At 39.6% G+C, this 21,921-nt stretch overlaps 1 long non-coding RNA gene across 1 annotated transcript; it reads right to left on the reverse strand.

Moving 5' to 3' along the window:
* Nucleotides 1-234: 234 nt before the first annotated feature.
* Nucleotides 235-20,646, reverse strand: LOC116069922. Its single transcript, XR_004110218.1, has 2 exons — nt 20,442-20,646; nt 235-295 (listed from the first exon to the last, which is right to left on the reverse strand). It is a non-coding gene; the product is annotated as an uncharacterized LOC116069922 (long non-coding RNA).
* Between the last annotated feature and the right edge of the window lie 1,275 nt (nt 20,647-21,921).

Consider the following 21,921-nt stretch of genomic DNA (forward strand, 5'->3'; position numbering starts at 1 on the left):
AAGGATATGTATCTCTGCTAATATATCCTGGCAAGAAACTGATGAACATGTGCTACTTACACTTTCTGATGATGCCAGGTATGACAGAAGGGATTTCAGGAAGAAATGGTTTCCTTTGGCTCACAGTTTGAGTGTGTAGTCCATCATGGCAGAAGAATTATGGCATCAGGAACACTAGGCAGCTGGTCACATTGAATCCATAGTCATGAAACAGAGAGAGATGAATCCTGCTGCTCAGTTTGCCACCTTCTTTTTATTTATTTTGTGAATCCAGCCCATAGAATGGTAAGAGAAACTAGAAATGAGAAGAGAGTTTAGTCTGCAACTTGTCTTTACTCAGGTCTATGACAGCAACGCCAGGATCCCTATTTCCTCGTCAACCACTCCATTTCAGAACTTCATTTCTTGCTGCTTCCAACTAATCATTATTTTCTTTCTCTCTTCCAAAATTGACTCCTGTCTGCATAGAACTAAGCCTGTGTTCCACCCCCACATTTATTGGAATTATTAGGATCTGATGCTGAACCCCAGTAACTCCCCATCAAGCCAGGTTCAGACACTTATTTCAATAAGCCAATTAAACAAACAACTAGCAGTGAAAAATAGAATATTCAATTTGACCACATCACATAAAACAAAGAGGACAAGTGAATTCTGCAAGTACAAACGTTAGGGTAATGGCAGAGATTTTGGGTTTAAATTAAGGCTATAGAATTGGAATAGCTAACTGTTCTGGTCAAGGGAGTGGCAATGTTTATCATTGTTGCCTGGGGTCCAGTCCCTCCTGTTAGGGCATCTGAAAAGTTGTCAGAATTGGGTAAAATCCATTTATGAGATACAAATTCCCCCTTGGCTAACACCAGACACCAAGCTTCATCCCTTTCTTTCTCCAGCATGAGACTCCAAGGGCAATTCCAATATCTGGAGTTTGATGATTTCCAAAATCCAAAGGTCAAAGGGAAGGAAAGAAATTTGTTCTTAGAACGTCTTCATTCTTGTGAGGACATCTTTGATCTCAGCAGTCACGCTGAATTATGATTTTCTATGAGACACTGGAGCCTTGATAACACCACCAATAGGCTGAAACAACCAAGCTCAGAACGTGGGAGAACTTAGAATACTGGCAAACAAGTAAAATATGGCTGAGCCCATTCATACCTCACATGATTAGATGAATGTTTATCCTTAGCAATTCAAGATTCAAATGGGTTTGACTGGCTGATGTTTAATTACTGAAGACCCCCTGATCACATATGTCATAATTAGCTTTTACTTCCAATTTTATGTGGTCCAGTATCACATAAAAATGGAGATCCCATTAGGGGTTTACCATTATATATAAAGATCAGATTGACCTCCTGGAATTATGTCGGTGGGAGATTGTCTTGGCTGTTAACAGTTGGAGGAGTTTTCAGTTCACTGTGGGCAGCACTATCTCTGACCAAGTAGTCCTGGTTGTGGAACAAATGTACTAAGCCTGGATCTGAGAGTAAGCCAGCAGGCAGTGTTCCTCCAAGTTTCTGCCTGTGTCCCTATCCTGACTCCCCTCAGTGATGGACTGTGATCTAAAAGCAAAAGTCAAATTAAACACTTCCTCCCTCATCTTGCTCTTGAACACAGTATTTTATCATGGCCAAAGAAAACTAAAACAATTTCTACCTAAGTAACTTGCAAAGCTAGTGTGATTCTTATTTTATCAGAGAATGCAATTCATTGTAATGCCTGATGAGCTTCTATCTACTACAAAAAGCTTATCCACTAATGTACTTATTCAAGTTTTTACTAGGAAGTAATTATATTTTGCACATGTATTTATTTATAGCTTCTCTTTTTGAGTCATGCTCATATCAGTAGAGCCTTGTGACTTATTAGGCAAAAGGTCAATCATTGAGATAAATCTTCAACTCCCAGGAAAAGATTTTGACTTCAAAGACACAAGTAAATAAAAATAAACACATTTTTATCCACTTATATTACTATAACAACATATATGATAGTAGATAATTTATAAATAATTGTTGCCTCCCCCACCCAGTTCAGCCTCTGGACTTTGGCGGTTTCCACCCGAGGCAGTCACCTGGGGAATTAAGACAAAAGACTTTCTGCAGACTATCAGCTTATCTCTAAAAGAAGCTGCCCAGGAAGTTCATGCTGAGATACAACAACACTGCTGAGGACATCCGCAGACATCCAAGCCACTGGTGACCTTCACCCCTGACTCTCCCCTGACTCTTTCCTGACTCCTCCCACAATGTTTATGTTATGCAAATATCATTGTAACCTAGAAATCCGATTTCTATTTTCGTGTACATATAAATGCTGAACCTCAAAAGTAAAGTACAAAGTCTTGATTGGGGTTCAACTTGACTTCACATCCTTTTGTTCTTGAACTCTGTGTTTCAGGTCCTTTCTTCTTTTGACTGAGAACCCAAAAGTTCGTGAAACTGCAGGACAATTTCAAATAATAAAAATTTACTTTTTACTTTTGGAAAATAGGATATGCACATTCCTTGCAGCATAAAATTTTTATCTTAACCCTATCTTACTGAAATATAAATTTGGGGGGATACAGTCAGGTGACGGTAAATATATATAAAAGACATTCTGTAAAATGCATATATCTAAGACATAAGAAAATATATTAAGTAGATCTTAGAATATATGTCTCTTAATAGTTTAGAATGTTAATAATTTAGAAGAAATGGACAAACTCCTTCTAAAGTACTGCTTATATTGCTGGTTTTCCGTAGTTCTTTGTCTAGGGATGGGTCTCCTTGAAATTACCATTTGCTTGCCAGCATATCCACTAGTGTGATTGTTTGGGTCTTGTTGAGGCAGCCATATTGTTGATGTATCATGGGTATAGCTGTCCTGTGATTTCTAGGAGACAGTCTCACAATCTTTCTGCCCCATCTTTCCAGGATGTTCCCTGAGCCTTAAGTCTAAGAGTTGTGTTGAAGATACATGCTTTGGGGCCGGGCAACCAGTAATCAGTTGACCTCTGTGACAGGACTAGGTATTGGGTCAGACAAAATCAAACCATGGGAGAGGTCTCATGAGGGAGGATTTTTACTTAAGGGGAGGGGGCACAGAGGTGGCTTCTGGGAAAGAGAGAAAAGAAGGGAGTGGGGGAAGGGAGAATGTGACTTTTTAAATTAAATTAAAATTTTTTACTTACTCACTTTAAAAAAAAAAAGTACTACTTATAAAACCTGACTCAGACACAAAATCCACCCCTTCCTAAGGAATTATACACAGATAACAGTTGATCAGGAAGATGAACACTTTCTTCAGTTGTAGTCACTGTTAAAGTGGGAAAGTTCTAGTAAATACTCCTAAACTTGGCTATGAACACACTAATGAAACTCAATAAAAAAAAAAAATACACAAAAACAAATAAGCAAAACAACAACAATGAACAGACCTGAAAGATAGAGGATACAAGGTAGAATAGGGAAGGGGTGGGATATGTAGGGGATGACAGGAAATAACTAGATGAAAATGTTCATTGTGATGGTTTCAGTCTGCTTTGCTCAGGAGTGGCACTATTAGGAGGTGTGGACTTTTGGAGTGGGTGTGAACTTGGTGGAGGAAGTGTGTCATTGTGGGCATGGGCTTTAAGACCTTCATCCTAGCTCCCTGGAAGCCAGTCTTCTCCTAGTGTCCTTCAGGTGAAGATGTAGAAATCTCAGCTCTTCCTACATAGTGCCTACCTGAACATTGCCATACTCCCACCTTGATGATAATGGACTGAACCTCTGAACCAATAAGCCAGACTCAATTAATTGCTGTCCTTGTAAGAGTTTCCTTGGTCATGGTGTCTGTTCACAGCAGTAAACCCTAAGACAGAAGTTGGTACCAAGGACTGGGGTACTATAATAGGTGAGGCCATGTTTTTGTTTGGAAGAATGTAGATTTGGGGACTTTAGATTTGTATACCAGTGGAGTGCTTTAACTGGGGCTTAATAGACTCTCCTAGTAGGAACATGGCCTGATCGATTGTGTTTGAGTGGAGGATTTCAGTACATGGCATAGAGACTGCTTTTCCAGTATTTTGATGAATAATTTGGTTGGTTTTTTTGCTCAGTAGTCAACTTTGTGTGATGTGCAATATACAGTGTGGTTTTGAGTTTACTTCTGCAATTATTTTCATTTTATGTTTAAATTAGATACCAGTGTTACTTTTCCAAATTTTGGGTCTTCCTAATACTTTATTTTTAATAATTTTTATTGTACCTTACAACGTGGTTTTCTGTTAAACTCTCTAGCTTCCTTTCTCTTTCTTCCACAGGAAGTGCACTCTAAGCCTTGCCATCTGTCTGTCCTAAGAAGGAACTGGCAGCCTCTGTTGTGGGATCTCAGGCATGAGAGGACAGAGGGATACCACTCTCTTTGCAACTCCAAGGTAAATTTATAATCCTCTCCAGTATGGTTCCATACCTGCTAGCACTTAGGTGTACTAGGTCAAAGATAGTATGAAAAATTTTGCACTGTCCCCCCCTCAAAAAAAATCTAAGGAAGTAAGACATTTTCTTTGTTTCTCCTATCCTAAAGAATCTGTGTTATGGGCTGGAGAGATGGCTCAGCCATTAAAGTCTAGGCTCACAACAAAAAATATATGAATTTGTGTTATGTTCTGTGTCATTCTCTGTCTGGTGACTCTCTCCTAGTGGACCATTCCAAGGAAGACTCACTTACTCAATTCCTGCACATGCCGCCTTTGGTATTATGCTTTAGCTGGTCGGATGCTCACCCAGTTCAAGGTCCATTATTTCCACCCAGCATTATCTCATGGTTAAGGATTCTAAAATGAAAATATTTGGATTTTGGAATGACCTATCACATGTGCTGGATAGTTTTATGTCAACTGGCACAAGTTAGATTTACTTGGGAAGAAGGAAATTCAACTGAGAAACTGTGCCTACCAGAGATGCCTGTGGGCAAGGCTGTCAGGAATTTTCTGGATTGATTATTGATATTGGTAAACAAGGCTCACTATTGGTGGTACCGCTCATCAGAAGGTTGACATGGGTGCTTTCTTATAGAAAGAGAAGCAAGCTACTAAGCAATATTCTTCCATAACTTCTGGTTCAGCTTCTGCTGCCCAGTTCCCTCCTTGTTTGAATTCCTGTCCTGAGTTCACTCTGGGATGGAACGTGAAGTGAGAGTTTTAAGGTGAAATAAACCCTTTTCTGTGGTATGCCTGTAGGGTTAAGCTGTGGCTCTGTGTCCTCTGTTTCCTCATCCTTAGTGTGTAAATATGCAGCTACACGCAGGGCTGGAAAAAGTTAAATTGGGGTGCATAATGGATGGGGTCTGCAGGATACCTGTCCAGATGGGAGTGAGTGCTGGGTGTGGAAATGGGAGTGAGTGCTGGGTGTGGAGATGGGAGTGAGTGCTGGGTGTGGAGATGGGAGTGAGTGCTGGGTGTGGAGATGGGTATGGGAAGGAGTTCTTCAAAAGTTTTCAAGAAATAGCTCTGTTAAGCAACCTTAGCTTATGCATATACATTTACTCAGGCTTGGGGTGGAGCTTTGGAGAGTGGGAAGGAGTTTTCACAATGAATAAAATCATTGACTGAGGTATTTTTTTTTTCATCTGATTATCTTTATCTTTTTTTTATCCTTTTTTTAATTAGATATTTTCTTTATTTACATGTCATATGATTTCCCCTTTCCCAGTTTCCCCTCCAAAAAACAAACAAACAAACAAATAAACAAACAAAAACAAGGACAAACCCCTCTTGCCTCCCCCTCCCCATGCTTTCTACCCCACCCTCTCCCACTTATTGGCCCTGGCATTCCCCTACACTGGAGCACAGAATCTTCATGAGGCCAAGGGCCTCTCCTCCCATTGATGATCGACTTTGCAATCCGCTACTATACACATGCTGCCAGAACAATCAGATCCAACATGTGCAGTCCTTGGTTAGTGGTTGAGTCCCTGGGAGCTCTGAGGGTACTAGTTAGTTCATATTGTTGTTTGTCCTAAGGGGCTGCAAACCCCTCAGCTCCATAGGTCCTTTCTCTAGCTCCTTCATTGGGGACCCTGTACTCAGTTCAATGGATGGCCATGAGCCTCTATATCTGTATTAGTCAGGTACTGTCAAAGCCTCTCAGGAGATAGCTATATTAGGCTGGCTTGTCCTTCCTTCAGTCTCTGCTCCATAGTTAATCTCTGCAACTTCTTCCGTGGGTATTTTGTTCCCCCTTTTAAGAAGGAATTAAATGTCCACATTTTGGTCTTCTTTCTTCTTGAGTTCCTTGTGTAATGTGGGTTGTTCTTCCTGTATTCCGGACTTCATTGGCTGAAGTTTAAACTATTGTGAATGCCTAATTTGTGTGGAGAGGCAATCCAGAAATCCCAGGTACTTGCTGGTTCTTATTGGGAAAGAAAAAGTAGAACTTGTAAGTTTACCAAGGACTAAATAAATGACATTCCTCAGGTAAAAGACTGGTGATCAGGCTCCCCAGATCAGGCAGAGAAGAGGAAGCCATGGTAAGAAAGGGTAGTCCTCCATTTTTGCACCGAGTGCAAAGGAGCTATCTGGACATGGTAGACTGCAACCTTAAGTAGCAAGGTACAACGCCTTTCCTCCAAGTGTTGGCTTTGGTTATAACATTTTATCACAACAATGGAAATCCTAACTAAGACTAAGACATGGACATATTTAAGGACCTTGATGTCTATGAGAGATTGCTTCAAGGAATGTACTGTATGTGCTATTTTATAAGAATACCTTGTTACTGGAGTTCTTTTCGTGAGAATTCATGGTCCATGGCTTACCAGTGTTTCTGTAGAAATTTTAGTTTTGGATTTACCATGTAAAAGAAGTCTCTAATATGTTTCAGGCATACTTGGAAGATTAACAACCTGGTATGGTTTCTAGGACTTTCTATACCATAGCAGGACTGTGAGGAAAGGTTGACCAAATATTGTACTCCTCAATTATTTTGGAATTATTGCCATATGTTTTCCTGGGATCTCAGCTACCCATACCAGACATTTTTGCATTATACATTTTTATATGTGGACTGGATTAAACCATGTCTTCATTATCTAGTACCTAGGAAAAATGAAAATAATTCCTCTTCAGAATACCTTCTTTCTTGTCTTCTTAAATAATGAAGAATTTCACACACACATACAAGTGACATAACTCATTCAAAACTGGTGACATTGGAAAGTTACCAGTTCTAAATCATCTTAGGATGAAATGTCTGGATACTGAAGAACTTCTGTCTTCATACAATTGCTCAGTTCTAATGGCTGGATAGCTTTATGTTCTGTGGGGTTTTTTTTCCAAAGTCCTCCTTGAAAGTCTAGGAGAGTTAGTGAGCTCCTTGCTTATGGATTTTTTTTTTTGTCTGAATCAAACCACACACTTCTTTGGGGAATACACATTAAGACTCAAGGTATAAATAAAATTTACAAGGTTTGAGAAGCAATCCACAGTCAGAGAAAGCTCCTGAAAACTGATAGATTCATAGGTTGCTTCCCCAAACTTATATACACAGTAGGGATAACAAGGGGGAGGACCTGCCTCATGTAAGTTGCTTGAAAGTTGTGCAGGGAACTCCAATGATTCAAGTTTCATGGGTTTTTCGCCTTTGCTGGTGGAGAAGGCATTTCAGGAAATTCTTTCTTAGAACTATTTCCAAATTTAAACATACATTTTCTCCAATAGCAACTCTTTATTTTCCATATAAGAGCAAAAAAAGTCATTTTTACAGAATTGCGTTTCTTTTATGTCTTTAATTGATCCATGCTTGACCCGTATTTCTGTAAGTGAGTAGTTCTCAATCTGTGAGTCATAATCCCTTTGGGGGTGGCATATCAGATACCCTGCATATCAGATACTTACATCAAAATTCATATTATAGCAAAATTACAATTATGAAGTAGGAACAAAAATAATTTTATAGTCAAGGGGGTTATCAGAACATGAGGAACTGTATTAAAGGGTTACAGCATTAGGAAAGTTGAGAACCACTGTCGTAAGTAATGTCAATAAACTCATTGTTTCTATAAGACAGACTTGATAAAATCATTTCTGTCATTAGTGCCCAATCAAAGACATGTGTTTATGTCTGAAAAAAAAAATGCAGTAACATACTTAGTCCTTTCCAAAGCCTGCTGTTGCAAGGACCCATTGTATTGCTCTTAACTCTCCAACCTATTTCTTCTTCTTGACCTTCACTGGTGAATGGAAATGTGTGAACTGTGGTTATTTATGTAGAATTGTACAAAGTATTATAACATTAAATCTTTTCATGCACTCAGGAATTGTGATGATTGTGGACAGATGACAACTTGGACAGAAGAAATTATTAAGATTGGGTGGGTGTGAATTGGAAATAAGAATCAGTGAGAAGGACAGAAAGTGAAGGGAAGTGTTTTAGTGATGAATGATAATGAAGCTAAGGAATTTAAAGCTTTACTGTTAGAGGAAGGAAAATTCAATGTAGGCAAGATTTCTTACTGAAACACTATTTGAGACAGCACAAAATTGGTAACCATAAAATTAGTCTTGCCGAAGAAAATTAATCAGTTTTATGGAGAACATATTAATAATTTCACACTTCTACTCCTTGAATGTAAGAGATTGAAAATTTTGAAATAATGTTCTAAATAATTCTCTGACTGCTGAATTATTTTTCTAATAAGTTTAGTAATTACTGTACGTACTTCGTAATTTTAATCTTCCCTTAAGTCAGTTCTGCTTTAAATATGACATGGGGAAAGACGTTGCTGAATATTAGTCACTAATGTGCTGTGTTGTGCAGCAAATGGTGTTTAATGTCCTTATAACTAATAATAAAGTCATTTTTATTATTTTAAATTAATTTTTCATTTATTTACATTCCAAATGTTCCCCCCTCCCAATCTCTCCTCACAGAGTTCTTTCCCCCATCACCCCTGCCCCTTTCCTCTCAGACATCCCCCACTCCTGGGACATCAAGTCTCTATAGGATTAGGTGCATCCTTTCCCACTGAGGCCAGAAAAAGGCATGGTCAGACTGGCCATGTATGCTCTTTGGTCGGTTGCTCACATTCTAAGAGCTCCCAAAGATCCGGGTTAATTGATATGGTTGGTTTTCCTATGGGATTGCCACTCGCTTCAGTTCTTTCAGTCCTTCCCCTAACTCTTCCATAGGGGTCCTCAGACTCAGTCCAATGCTTGTCTGTGAGTATCTGCATCTATTTCAGTAAGCTAATGATAAAGCCTCTCAAACCCATGGCTGGCTCTTATCTACAAACAAAACATAGCATCAGTAATAGTGTCAGGATTTGGTTCCTGACCATGGAAAACTCCAAATTAAAAATAAAAAAAAAAATGCCTATTCACAAATCCAGCTCTACAGAAAATACTAGAAGGAATACTCATACCAAAGGAGGATAATTACATTCAAGAAAACACGGGGAATATGTACCTCTATACCAGCGTAAATAGAGGAAACACACACACACACACTACCATCACCACCACTACCACCATCAAAATAACAGGAAATAACAATCATTGGTCATTAATATCTCTCTACTTCAATAAACTCAGGCTAAAAGAATTGATGTAATAAGGATAGACATTTTTAAAAGAAACATTGTCAAAGCTTAAATTGCACATCGAACCTCAAACATTAATAGTGATACATGTCAACACCCCAAACTCACCACCCCACAGGTCATCCAGGCAAAAAATAAACAAAGAAATAATAACACTACCAGGCATTATGAACCAAATGGACCTAACAGATATCTATAGAATATTTCATCCAAAGACAAAAGACTGTACCTACTCAGTAACTCATGGATCCCTCTTCAAAATTGACCATATATAGCTGGTCACAAAGTCAATCTCAACAAATACAAGAAACTTAAAATAATGCTTTGTATCTTATCAGGCCACCATGGATAAAAGCTGGACTTGCACCATAGAAAAACACCAGAAAGCCTACACACTCGTGGAATGTAACAACTCTCTCCTCAGTAATCTCTGAATCAGGGGAGAAATAAAGACATTTAAGGCTTTCTAGAGCTATCCCACCCTGCCAGAACTTTATCACCCTCCTGGTCTTCACCTCCACCTGCACCTGCACCTGCACCTGTGGAATACTGGCATGCCTGCTCAGTGACCCCAAAGCCCTGCCTGTCTCCCAGAAGGTCTTCTCTAACTGGGAACACAGGTGAGACCCTGGCCCCAATATCAATGACAGCTGTGAAGACCACAGAGCTCAGTAGACATGGGACCTGTCCCACCCTGACAGAACCTCATAGCTTTTCTGGTCTGTAATTCCACCTGCACCAATGGCAGATCAAACTGACTGTTCCCCCATCCCACAGCTCTACCTTTCATCAAGGAGAAATGTTTTAACCAAAGATACAGGAGGCCTGCTGTAATGAGAAACAACACAGCCTATGTCCCAAAAGACCTGATCTAACACAAGTCACACAGCTTCACCTGCCTTTGCTCTAATAAGAGACACCCAGGCCAGTTAATATCAGAGATATCCAAATGGTGAAACGCAAATTCAAGAACATAAACAACAGAAGCCAATGTAATTTGGCAACATAAGAACACAGATCTCCTACCACAGCAAACCCTGGATACCCTAACACACACTAAGAGCAAGATTCTGACCTAAAATCCCATATCATGAAAGTGAGAGAGACCTTTAGGGAGGATGAAAATAATTCCCTTAAAGAAATACAGGAAAACACAGGCAAACAGGAAGGAGCCCTTAAAGAAGAAACAAACAAATACCTTAATGAAATAGCAGAAAATACAATCAAACAGGTGAAAGAATTGAGCAAATAAGTCCATGGCCAAATAAAAGGACAAAGAAATCATAAATAGAGGCAATCTTGGGTATGGAAAACCCAGGAAACAGAACAGGAACTACAGATGCAAGGATTACCAAAAAAAATATGAGTGATGGAAGAGAGAATCTCGGGCATAAAAGATACCAAAGAAGATATCAATACATCAGTCAAAGAAAATACAAAGGGTAAAAAGTTCCTAACCTAGGAATGTTGAGATTCAATAAAAAGGCAAAACCTAAGAATAGTAGGAATAAAAGAGGGTGAAGTTTCCCAATTCGAAGGGTCAGAAAACATCTTCAACAAAAATCATAGAAGAAAACTTCCCTAACCTACAGAAAGAGATGGCCATAAACATATAAGAATCCAACAAAATACCAAATAAATTGGACCAGAAAAGAAAATCAACCTGTCTCGTAATAATCAAAACACTACATGTACAAAACAGAGAATGGATATTGAAAGCCACAAGGGGGAAAAGCCAAGTAACATATAAGAACTGACTTATCAGAATTACACCTGGCTTCTGAACAGAGACTTTGAAACCAATATATCCTGGAAAGATGTCTTCCAGACTGTAAGAGACCACAGATACGATCTGAGAGTACTATATCCAGCAAACTCTCAACCACATAGATGGATAAAACAATCATTCCATGAAACAAGATATTCCATGAAAAAGAAAACAAAAAAAAAAAAACAAATTTAAACAACATCTTTTTACTAACCCAGCCCTACAGAGGATAGTAGAAGAAAAATTACAACACACCCAGGATTAAGTACACCCAGGAAAACACAAGAAATTAATCATCTCATGACAAACCCAAAAGAAGAGAATCATACATACACACACACACACACACACACACACACACAAAATACCACTGCTAACAATAAAATAACTGGAACAGGAACTAACAATAATTGGCCATTAATATCTCTTAAGATCAATGGACTCAATTCCCAATAAAAGGCATGAGCTAGCACACTGGATATGTAAACAGTGTCCATCAGTCTGCTGCATACAAAAACATGACAGCAACAAAGATAGACACTCCCTCAGAGGAAAGGACTGGAAATGTTTTTCCAAGAAAACACTTCCAAAATAGAGCTGAAGTATCCATTCTAATATCCTATAAAAACAGACTTTCAGCACTTGGGAGGCAGAGGCAGGCGGATTTCTGAGTTCGAGGCCAGCCTGGTCTACAGAGTGAGTTCAGGACAGCCAGAGCTATACAGAGAAACCCTGTCTCGAAAAACCAAAAAAAAAAAAAAAAAAAAAAAAAAAAAAAAGCAGACTTTCATCCAAAAGTAATCAAAAGTAATGGAGATGGTTACTTCATACTCATCATGAATAAATAAATAAATAAATAAATAAATAAATAAATAAATCCGTGAAGATGAAGGCTTATTTGAGAACATCTATGCCCCAAATGCAATGGTCCCCACATTCATGAAACCAATCTTACTAAAGCTCAAAACACACATTAAACCTCACACAATAATAGTGTGAGTCTTCATCACACCACTCTGATCAATGCACAGGTCACTGAAACACAAAGTAAACAGAGGGACCGTGAAACTAACAGGAAATATGAACCAAATGGATTTAACAGATGTGTACAGAAACGTTTTACCCCAAAGAAGAGAATATACCTTCTTCTCAGCACCTCATGGTACAGTCTCCAAAATTAACCATATAATTAGACATAAAACAAGCCTCTACAGACACAGGAAGGTTGAAATCACCTCTTCCATTGAATCAGATCACCATGAACTAAGGCTGGATTTCAATAATAACAAAAACAACAGAAAGCCCACATACTCCAGGAAATTGAGCAACTATCTATTTAATGATGTCTTGGTTAGGGAAGAAATAAGCAGGTTACCTACAATTAAAGGAAAGTGAAGGCAACAATTAAGTTAACCCAAACTTAACTGGATACAACAAAAGCAGTATTAAGGAGAAAATTCATAACACTAAGTGGCTTCATAAAGAAATTGGAAAGATCCTATACTAGCAATTTAACAACACACCTGAAAGCTCTAGAATAAAAAGAAGCAAACACAGCCAAGAGGAGTAGACACCAGGAAATTGTAAAACCGAGGGCTGAAAGCAACCTGTAAGAAACAAAGAGAACAATATAAAGAATCACCAAAACGAAGAATTTTAGGAAAATCAAGGAGGTAATAAACCTTTGGCATACTAACTAAAGGTCACAGAAACAGTATCCAAATTAATAAAATCCAAAATGAAAAGAAAAAAAAAAAAAAAAAAAAACAAAGACAAAAACAAAGAAAAACCTGAGGGAAGTTTTAAAAATTCATCAGATCTTACTACAAAGACCTATACTCAACAAAACTGGGAAATCTACACATCAAAGTTAAATCAAGAGTTCGTAAACCAAGGAGGGAACTACATCCTAGAAAAAGCAAGAAAGTAATCTTCCAACAAAACTAAAAGAAGATAGCCACATGAATAGAATTCCAACTCTAACAACAAAAACTACAGGAAGCAACAATTACTTTTCTTTAATATCTATTAATATCAGTGGACTCAATTCCCCCATAAAAAGACATAGACTGGGCTGGAGAGATGGCTCAGCCGTTAAAGGCTAGGCTCACAACCAAAAACATAAAAAGACATAGACTATCAGACTGGGTACATAAACAGGACCCAACATTTTGTTGCATACAGAAAACCCACCTCAGTGACAACGACAGACACTACCTCAGAATAAAAGACTGGAAAACAATTTTCCAAGCAAATGGTCCCAAGAAACAAGCTAGAGTAGCCATTCTGATATCGAATAAAATCGACTTTCAACCTAAAGTGAAAAAAAAAAATGAAGGACACTTTATACTCATCAAACGTAAGACCTACCAAGATGAACTCACAATTCTGAACCTCTATGCTCCAAATGCAAGGACATCTACATTCATAAAGCTCATAGCACACATTGCACCGCACACAATAATAGTGAGAGACTTCAACACCCCATTCTATCCAATGTACAAGTCATGGAAACATAAACTAAACAAAGACACAGTAAGACTAACAGAAGTTATGAAACAAATGGATTTAACAGATATCTATAAAACATTTTATCCTAAAACAAAAGGATATACCTTCTTTTCAGCACCTCTTAGTACTTTCTCCAAAATTGACCAGATAATCAGTCACAAAACAGGTCTCAATAGATACAAGAAGATATTTAAAAATATCCCATGCATGCTAACAGATCACCATGGAATAAGGCTGATCTTCAATAACAACATAAACAACACAACATACATGTGAAAGCTGAACAACACTCTATTCAGTGATAACTTGGTTAGGAAGAAAGAAAGAAAGAAAGAAAGAAAGAAAGAAAGAAAGAAAGAAAGAAAGAAAGAAAGAAAGAAAGAAAGAAAGAAAGAAAAAGAAAGAAAGAAAGAGAAAGAAAGAAAGAAGAAAGAAAGAAAGAAAGAAAGAAAGAAAGAAAGAAAGAAAGAAAGAAATGAAAGACTTTTGAGTTTAATTAAAGTGAAGATACAACATACCCAAACTTATGGGACACAATAAAAGCAGCCCTAAGAGGAAAACTCATAGCTCTGAATGCCCCAAAAAAGAAGCAGATGCTGGAGAGGTTGTGGAGAAAGAGGAACACTCCTTCATTGCTGGTGGAATTACAAGCTGGTACAACCACTCTGGAAATCAGTCTGTCAGTTCCTCACAAAATTGGACATAGTACTACAGGAGCACTCAGCTATACCACTCCTGGGCATATACCCAGAAGATGCTCCAGCATGTAATAAGGACACATGCTCCATCATGTTCATTGCAGCCTTATTTATAATAGCCAGGAACTGGAAACAACCCAGATGTCCCTCAACAGAGCAGTGCATACAGAAATTGTGGTATATCTACACAATGAAGTACTACTCAACTATTAAAAACAATGAATTTATGAAATTCTCAGGGAAATAGATGGATCTGGAGAATATCATCCTGAGTGAGGTAACCCAATCACAAAAGAACACACATGGTATGTACTCTCTGATAAGTGAATACTAGCCCAGAAGATTGGAATACACAAAGTACAATCCACAAACCACAAGAAACTCAAAAAGAAGGAAGACCAAAATGTGAACACTTCATTCCTTCTTAAAAGGGGGAACCGAATACCCATGGAAGGAGTTGCAGAGACTAACTATAGAACAGAGACTGAAGGAAGGACAATCCAGCCTGATACAGCCTTCTCCTGACAGGCTCTGGCAGTACCTAACTAATACAGAAGTAGAGTCTCACAGCCATCCATTGAACTGAGTACAGACTTCCCAATGAAAGAGCTAGAGAAAGGACCAAAGGAAGCTGAAGGGTTTGCAGCCCCTTAGGACAAACAATATTAACTAACTAGTACCCTCAGAGCTCCCAGGGACTAAACCACCAATCAAAGAGTACAGATGGTGGGACTCATGGCTCCAGCAGCATATGTATAGTAGAGGATGGCCAAGTCATCAATGGGAGAAAAGGCCCTTGGCCCTGTGAAGGTTCTATGCCCCAGTGTAGGGGAATGCCAGGGCCAGGAAGGAGGAGGGAGTGGGGTGGTTAGAAGGGGGAGGGGGAGGGAACAGGGGTTTGTTTTTGGTTTTGTTATTTTATTTTATTTTATTTTTGGAGGGAAACCTGGGAAAGGAGATATTGTATGACATGTAAAGAAAGAAAACATGGGCTGGAGAGATGGCTCAGCGGTTAAGAGTTCTGACTGCTCTTCCAAAGGTCCTGAGTTCAAATCCCAGCAACCACATGGTGGCTCACACCCATCCGAAATGAGCTCTGACGCCCTCTTCTGGTGTATCTGAAGACAGCTACAGTGTACTTATATATAATAAATAAATAAATCTTTGGGGGCTGGTGAGATGGCTCAGCAGTTAAGAGTACTGACTACCCTTCCAGAGGTCCTGAGTTCAATTCCCAGCAACCACATGGTGGCTCACAACCATCCTTAATGAGATCTGATGCCCTCTCCTGGTGTGTCTGAGAACAGCTATAGTGTACTTACATATAATAATAAATAAATATTAAAAAAAAGAAAGAAAGAAAGAAAACATTTAATAAAAAAGAAAAGAAATAAATAAAATACAGTTAAGAAAATTCAAAAACTTTACATGCCATCCTACTCTGTCCTATCATGCCTTGTGTGTCATTGCCTTGTGTGTCATTGCCTTGTGTGTCATTACCTTGTGTGTCATTGCCTTGTGTGTCATTGTCTTGTGTGTGTGCATTGCCTTGTGTGTCATTGCCTTGTGTGTCATTGCCTTGTGTGTCATTGCCTTGTGTGTCATTGCCTTGTGTGTGTGTCATTGCCTTGTGTGTCATTGCCTTGTGTGTCATTGCCTTGTGTGTCATTGCCTTGTGTGTCATTGCCTTGTCTGTCATTGCCTTGTGTGTCATTGCTCTGGGTTGTTTTCCATTGCCTTATGTGTCATTGCCTTGTGTGTCATTGCCTTGTGTGCCATTGCCTTGTGTGTGTGTTATTGCCTTGTGTGTCATTGCTCTGGGTTGTTTTCTCAACCACAGGGAGCTAAACTGCTCCTTAGTTTTATGCCCACATAAATTATACTAGAAATTGTTTTGAAACAAGAGGAAAAAATTAAGACAAACTTCTCACTTTATCATTATTCACTTAATAGCATACCCATAGCTCTCCTGGTGTGGAGTTGGGCTTGTAAAATTTAACCCTGTAATGTCTGAGGCAACCCTGGGAAGTTAGTTAGGAGTAAACTAAGTTTTGGGATTCCCAGTAAGTTATTAGAAAAATGAATACTGAACTGTGTGAGGAAAACTCCCAAGTATTGTATGTCAGAAGTGTTGACCACTAATACAGTTATTAAAATTAATAAATAAAAGACAGAAATGGCTCTGTGGGGAATTCACTTGGCACATATCTCTAAGGATTTGATTCATATCTCCAGAATCAAAATATGGCTAGGCAGCACACTGCATATTTGTATTCCCATGGTTCCTACAGCAAGATGGGAGACAGAGAGCAGACACTTCTCCGAAATCTGGAGCCAAATGGTGTGGTGCGTACAGGCAGCAAACAGTGATTCTATCTCAGACAAGCTAGATGATGAGAGCCAACGCCAGAGCTCGTCCTCTGATTCCACTCTTACATCATGGAATTCACACAGCCACACTCACACAATGTGAACAGGTACACAAACAAATATACATTGTACACAGAACCATGAAATTAATTAATATGGTATTTTTCAAACATTTTCAGAAATCTTTGCATTTTGAGTTTATTCATTGAGAAAACTGAAAAGCTACAATGAAATGCCTATTAACTCTATGAAAGCATATTTTAAAAGTTGGAAAATAAAATGCAATGACTTGTGTTTCTTTGAGCCCACTGAAGACTCTCATTTCATTGTTTAATAGTCAATATCTATTTCTGTCCTTGTGTTTGTTTGTTTGTTTGTTTCTCTACATACTTTCCTTTTGTTCACCCCAACTTTTCTTCTTCTTTATCATTTTATCTCTCTTTCCAACATTGACTGACCTGTTAGTTGCTTTAGCAGAAAATGCATCTTTATCTTCAATAGTGCTTTGACACAGATAACAAGAATTCCTGTCCTTCAGACATTCTATGCTGCAGATGTGCTGTCCAACTAAGTATCAAACGAAAGTCTTTAGAAAAGTGCAACAACAGAAGTCGCCTTCTGAATTGCAAATTGTCATGCTGTGGCATTGGCATGCATATGCCACACACACACACACACACACACACACACACAAACAGACACACACACACATCAACACACACACACACACACACACACATCAACACACACATGCACATGCACAATTGTCCTTACATCTGAAGCTTTCTACACTCTTGTTAGGCTAATGAATGCAAAGTAAGAGTGAGAAAAAGAGCCAGTAAGTTTTAGTTCACACAACTGGAACAAACCTTGGAGGAAGGAAATGTGAGCAAAGGTTGAAAAGAATAAGTCCTCATTCATGCATTTGCTTATCAATTTTTCTGTTCACTATTAAAGAAAACTGTGCTTCTCTTTCTTGTAAAAGCAAAGAATATGAAGCCCAGAACTCATGAGGTGCAAGGAATATGACTGCATTCCTGGGCAAGGGTTAGGGACAAGAGGCATAAATAATTAAGTAAAATTTTGCTTTGAATTACTATGTGATCATAGTTAAGAACTTATTAATTTATTTTACACATGGTTGGAATTTAATTAAATCCTCTTGTTAAATCAGTGGCACAAAGATTAGAAGGTCACACTGGCTGATAAGAGATCTTGTGAATGAGGAACAGCAGAGAGTCTCTCTCATGCTCATTGTCCCCTGGGGATTGTTTTGGTTTTATTTGGTTTAATTCCCCCTATGTATTTGGGTCTTATTAACATATATTAATTATGTATTACTATTGGTTTAATTGTGGCATGTTCATATAACTATATAATGCATTTTTATCCTATTCACCCCTCTATTACCTTCTATATTCCTCCCTTCCTACTGATTCTCATTCCCTTTTCTGTCTGATTTGTTTTGCTTATGAAACTCCGTGAGTTTCCCTAAGGTTGTGTACTGAGTCTTGCGAACTTGATGTTTACCTGACCACGAACAAGTTATCAGTAGCAACACCACAGAAGAAATGTTTTTTCCTCTTCCAGCAACTGCCTACAGAGCCTCAGGGATGGGTGGGGCCTCAGGAACTGCACTCCCCTTTTTACTTTAGAGCAGAAATCAGATGCCAGTAGAAACAAATGATATTGATACAGCCTTCCTAAACATGTACAGAAAGCATACCGGCAGAAATACCCTGCCTTCTTCTTTTCTTTCAACTCCGAATCTTATTTTTAAAGTATTTATCTAATTGCAATTATACGTACATATGTGAGTATACCTAGAGAGGCTTGAAGATACTACCGTATCTCACACAGCTGAAGTGACAGGCACATGTCACCTATCTGATACACGGTGCACGGATCGCACCCAGTCTTCTCAGAGAGCAGCAAGCAATGTTAATGCTGGGCCAGCTCCCTGACAGGCGACATTAACCTTTTTTATTTTAATCACTGAATGTTCAAAGCCCATTGTAATTGCAAGAAATTAATTGAACCATAGTTAGAGATAAAAATTTAAAAAAACAAATCTTTAAAGGAGACACACAAAAACAATTACAACAGCTACAATAAAACAACAACAGCATGAGGAACCCCACATGCCATTAAAGAAAGAATGTACATCCTGTCAGGTTAGGAATCTTAAAGCAGCGGAAAGGAGGGAAAATTGTAGAGGTGTTACTATGTTCCTAGTTTACCTTACTAACCAATTATTGTTCTGTAGAGGAAGAAAGGAAGCCTTAACTTGTTATAGCCATTTTCTGGGGACATATTATCATAATTGACATGCTGTAAACTATGTTCTCCTGAATATTTTATGCATAAATATTAAACTTTTAAACTTTTGGTTAAAATGAATTATATTTATTTTGAATTTGTTCCATAAAACCTGGCCATAAAAATATTTCCCTAAATATTACATAATACTATTTCAAATGAATGTTAAAAGACTAGTACCAGGACCATGTAGGTTTTACATGCAAAGAAGCCATGTCTAAGTGAAAACTGACTCCCTCTTACTGATAGAATGGCTTTTGTAACAGAGAACATGAAAAAGTAGGGACTATGTTAGGTATCTTCCTAGTTCACGGCATTCAGTAGTATCATTTTTAGAAATTGGATTGACCTATTTGTTTTTATGTGTCTATTTGTATGCCTGAATACATGGTTCTCTATCACATTCATGCGGGTGCCAACAGAGGCAAGAAGAGATGTAGGATTGCCTGTAACTTGAGTTACAGGTAAGTGAGAAACAGTTGATGTAGGTCCTGGGAACAGGAGCAGTCAGTCTGCATTTCTGTCTAGCCCCTTGGGTGTCAGAATCCCATCGCTGATAAGCCTCTCAGGACGTAAACTCAAGGCTGCACGTCTGCAGCCCTGACCGAATGTTGCTTAGGAAAGGTAGAACACCATCGAGGATAGGGTTCTCGGTCCACGTTCTTCCAGGCGAGAAACAGCGAGATCTAGCATAGGAGCTGTGGTTCTCAAACTCTGGTGTACCCAGATGCTGCCGGGGACTGCAAGGAGTTGGGAACATGGGTCCACTGGCCTGTGCTGAGCCCAGGATAGGGCAGAATCCAGCTTGGCTCCGAGAGAGTGCCAGAAGTATGGAAGGGAAAGACGACCTACTGGAGATCTGGACACAGCGTTGCAAACAAAAGCCTCTTCCTCCACAGCGATCCTTGATGAAGAAGGATGTGGATACATAGGTCTTACTTAGGGTGAACCAAAATTAAATACCTCCTGCAGGACGAGATGATCCCCAGGGAAGGAAGCTCACTGGCTAAACACTCGGGGCCTATTTAGATACCTCATTATCATAGAGAACTCTAGGTTTTTGTGCTACATGACCAGTTGTCACGGTCCTCTTAGTGGGGTGTCAAGATCACATGCTCCAGGGCAGGAACCTGGTCAGGGGCTAGTTCTAACTCCTGCAGTTCTCGATTATGAGATTCACCAGGGTTATGATCATGCTTCAACCTTACCAGTTCTTTTGTCTGGTGGCGTGATCCACTGGCCCACAAGAAGCCTGTTCCTTTGAGAGAACAGCAAATGTTCTTTACCTCAGGTTCATGCTTCCAGCCAAGGTATTAAATGAACCCTGGGTTCATTTAAAATAGGAACACTGTTGGATCGTGAAAGGCAGTCTGTGTTCTGGCTGAGCGAGGCTTACTCCTGTGACACAGTAGAAAATTCTATAAGGGATGGAACATTAAGCTACGCCCCCAGACGTTAGGCTGCTGACACCATGAGTCGTCACTCCATTATCCTGTGGCTATCTATGACATAGACAATGCCTCAAGCTCCTGATAGTCTGGCTGTGCTCCACCCCCACAGTCATCTGACTACAGCAAGGTATGCCCCACCCCTGGGAAGAGCAAGGTAGCCCAGCCCACTATAAAAGGGGCTGTTTGCCCCCTCCTCTCTCTCTCTTATTCTTACTCCTGCTTCTCTCCCTTGTCTCTTGCCCCTTTGTTCCCCCTTCTCTCCCCATTCCCTTTCTCCCTTCTCACCATGTGGCCATGGCTGGTCTCTACTTTTCTACTCTCTCGATAGATAGATAGATAGATAGATAAATAGATAGATAGATAGATAGATAGATAGATAGATAGATAGATAGATAGAGAGATAGATAGAGAGATAGATAGAGAGATAGATAGAGAGATAGAGAGAGAGAGACATAGAGAGATAGAGATAGAGAGATAGAGATAGAGAGATAGAGATAGATAAAGAGAGAGAGAGAGAGAGAGAGAGAGATACTTTCTACAATAAGGCCTAAAGACTATGGACTGCCTCCTTTCATCTAGACTTGCCATGCTGGAACAATGGCTTAGGGGCGGGAACCACCAGGCGCCCCCCTTTTCTCCCACCCTTTACTCCCTTCTGCCCAGGGGCTGACTGAGCTGCTCCCGGGGACCCCTCTTCATTCTTAGCTCTGCTAAGTGGTGAGCAGTAACATCCTGTGATGCCCAAGAGCTAGGACCTGTCATCCTTGGCCTCTATGAGGTCCAGGGACCCCGGACTGCTCCCTCCCAACCCCACAGACTGGGATCCTGTGGCTTCCCATAGCCAGACGCCCACCAAAGCGGCATGGAAAGCGCCAGCAATCTACCATGTCTGCCCAGCCAGTGTCCCCGAGCTCTGGTGGGGATGTGGGTCTCCCTCCCACCCCTTTATTTCCCCACCACCGGCACGCCTGACAGAACACCAGTTATAGCTTAGTGGTTAAAGTGTCTGCCTATTATGTACACAGATCTGGGCTAATATAAAAACAAAGGGAGGGAGAGATGGAGGGAGGGGGAGGGAGGGGGAGGGAGAGAGGGAGAGGAGGAGGGAGGGAGAGAGGGAGGGGAAATGAAACAATGCAGGGGAGAAGGAAGGGAGTAACATCTGGAGGGTGAAAGACACAGAAAGTGGAAGCAAAGAAAAAAGAGAGAGGCATGGTGCATTTATGAAACTAATCCC

This window comes from Mastomys coucha, unplaced genomic scaffold, assembly GCF_008632895.1.
Source record: "Mastomys coucha isolate ucsf_1 unplaced genomic scaffold, UCSF_Mcou_1 pScaffold1, whole genome shotgun sequence".
In the NCBI taxonomy this organism is placed as follows: Eukaryota; Metazoa; Chordata; class Mammalia; order Rodentia; family Muridae; genus Mastomys; species Mastomys coucha.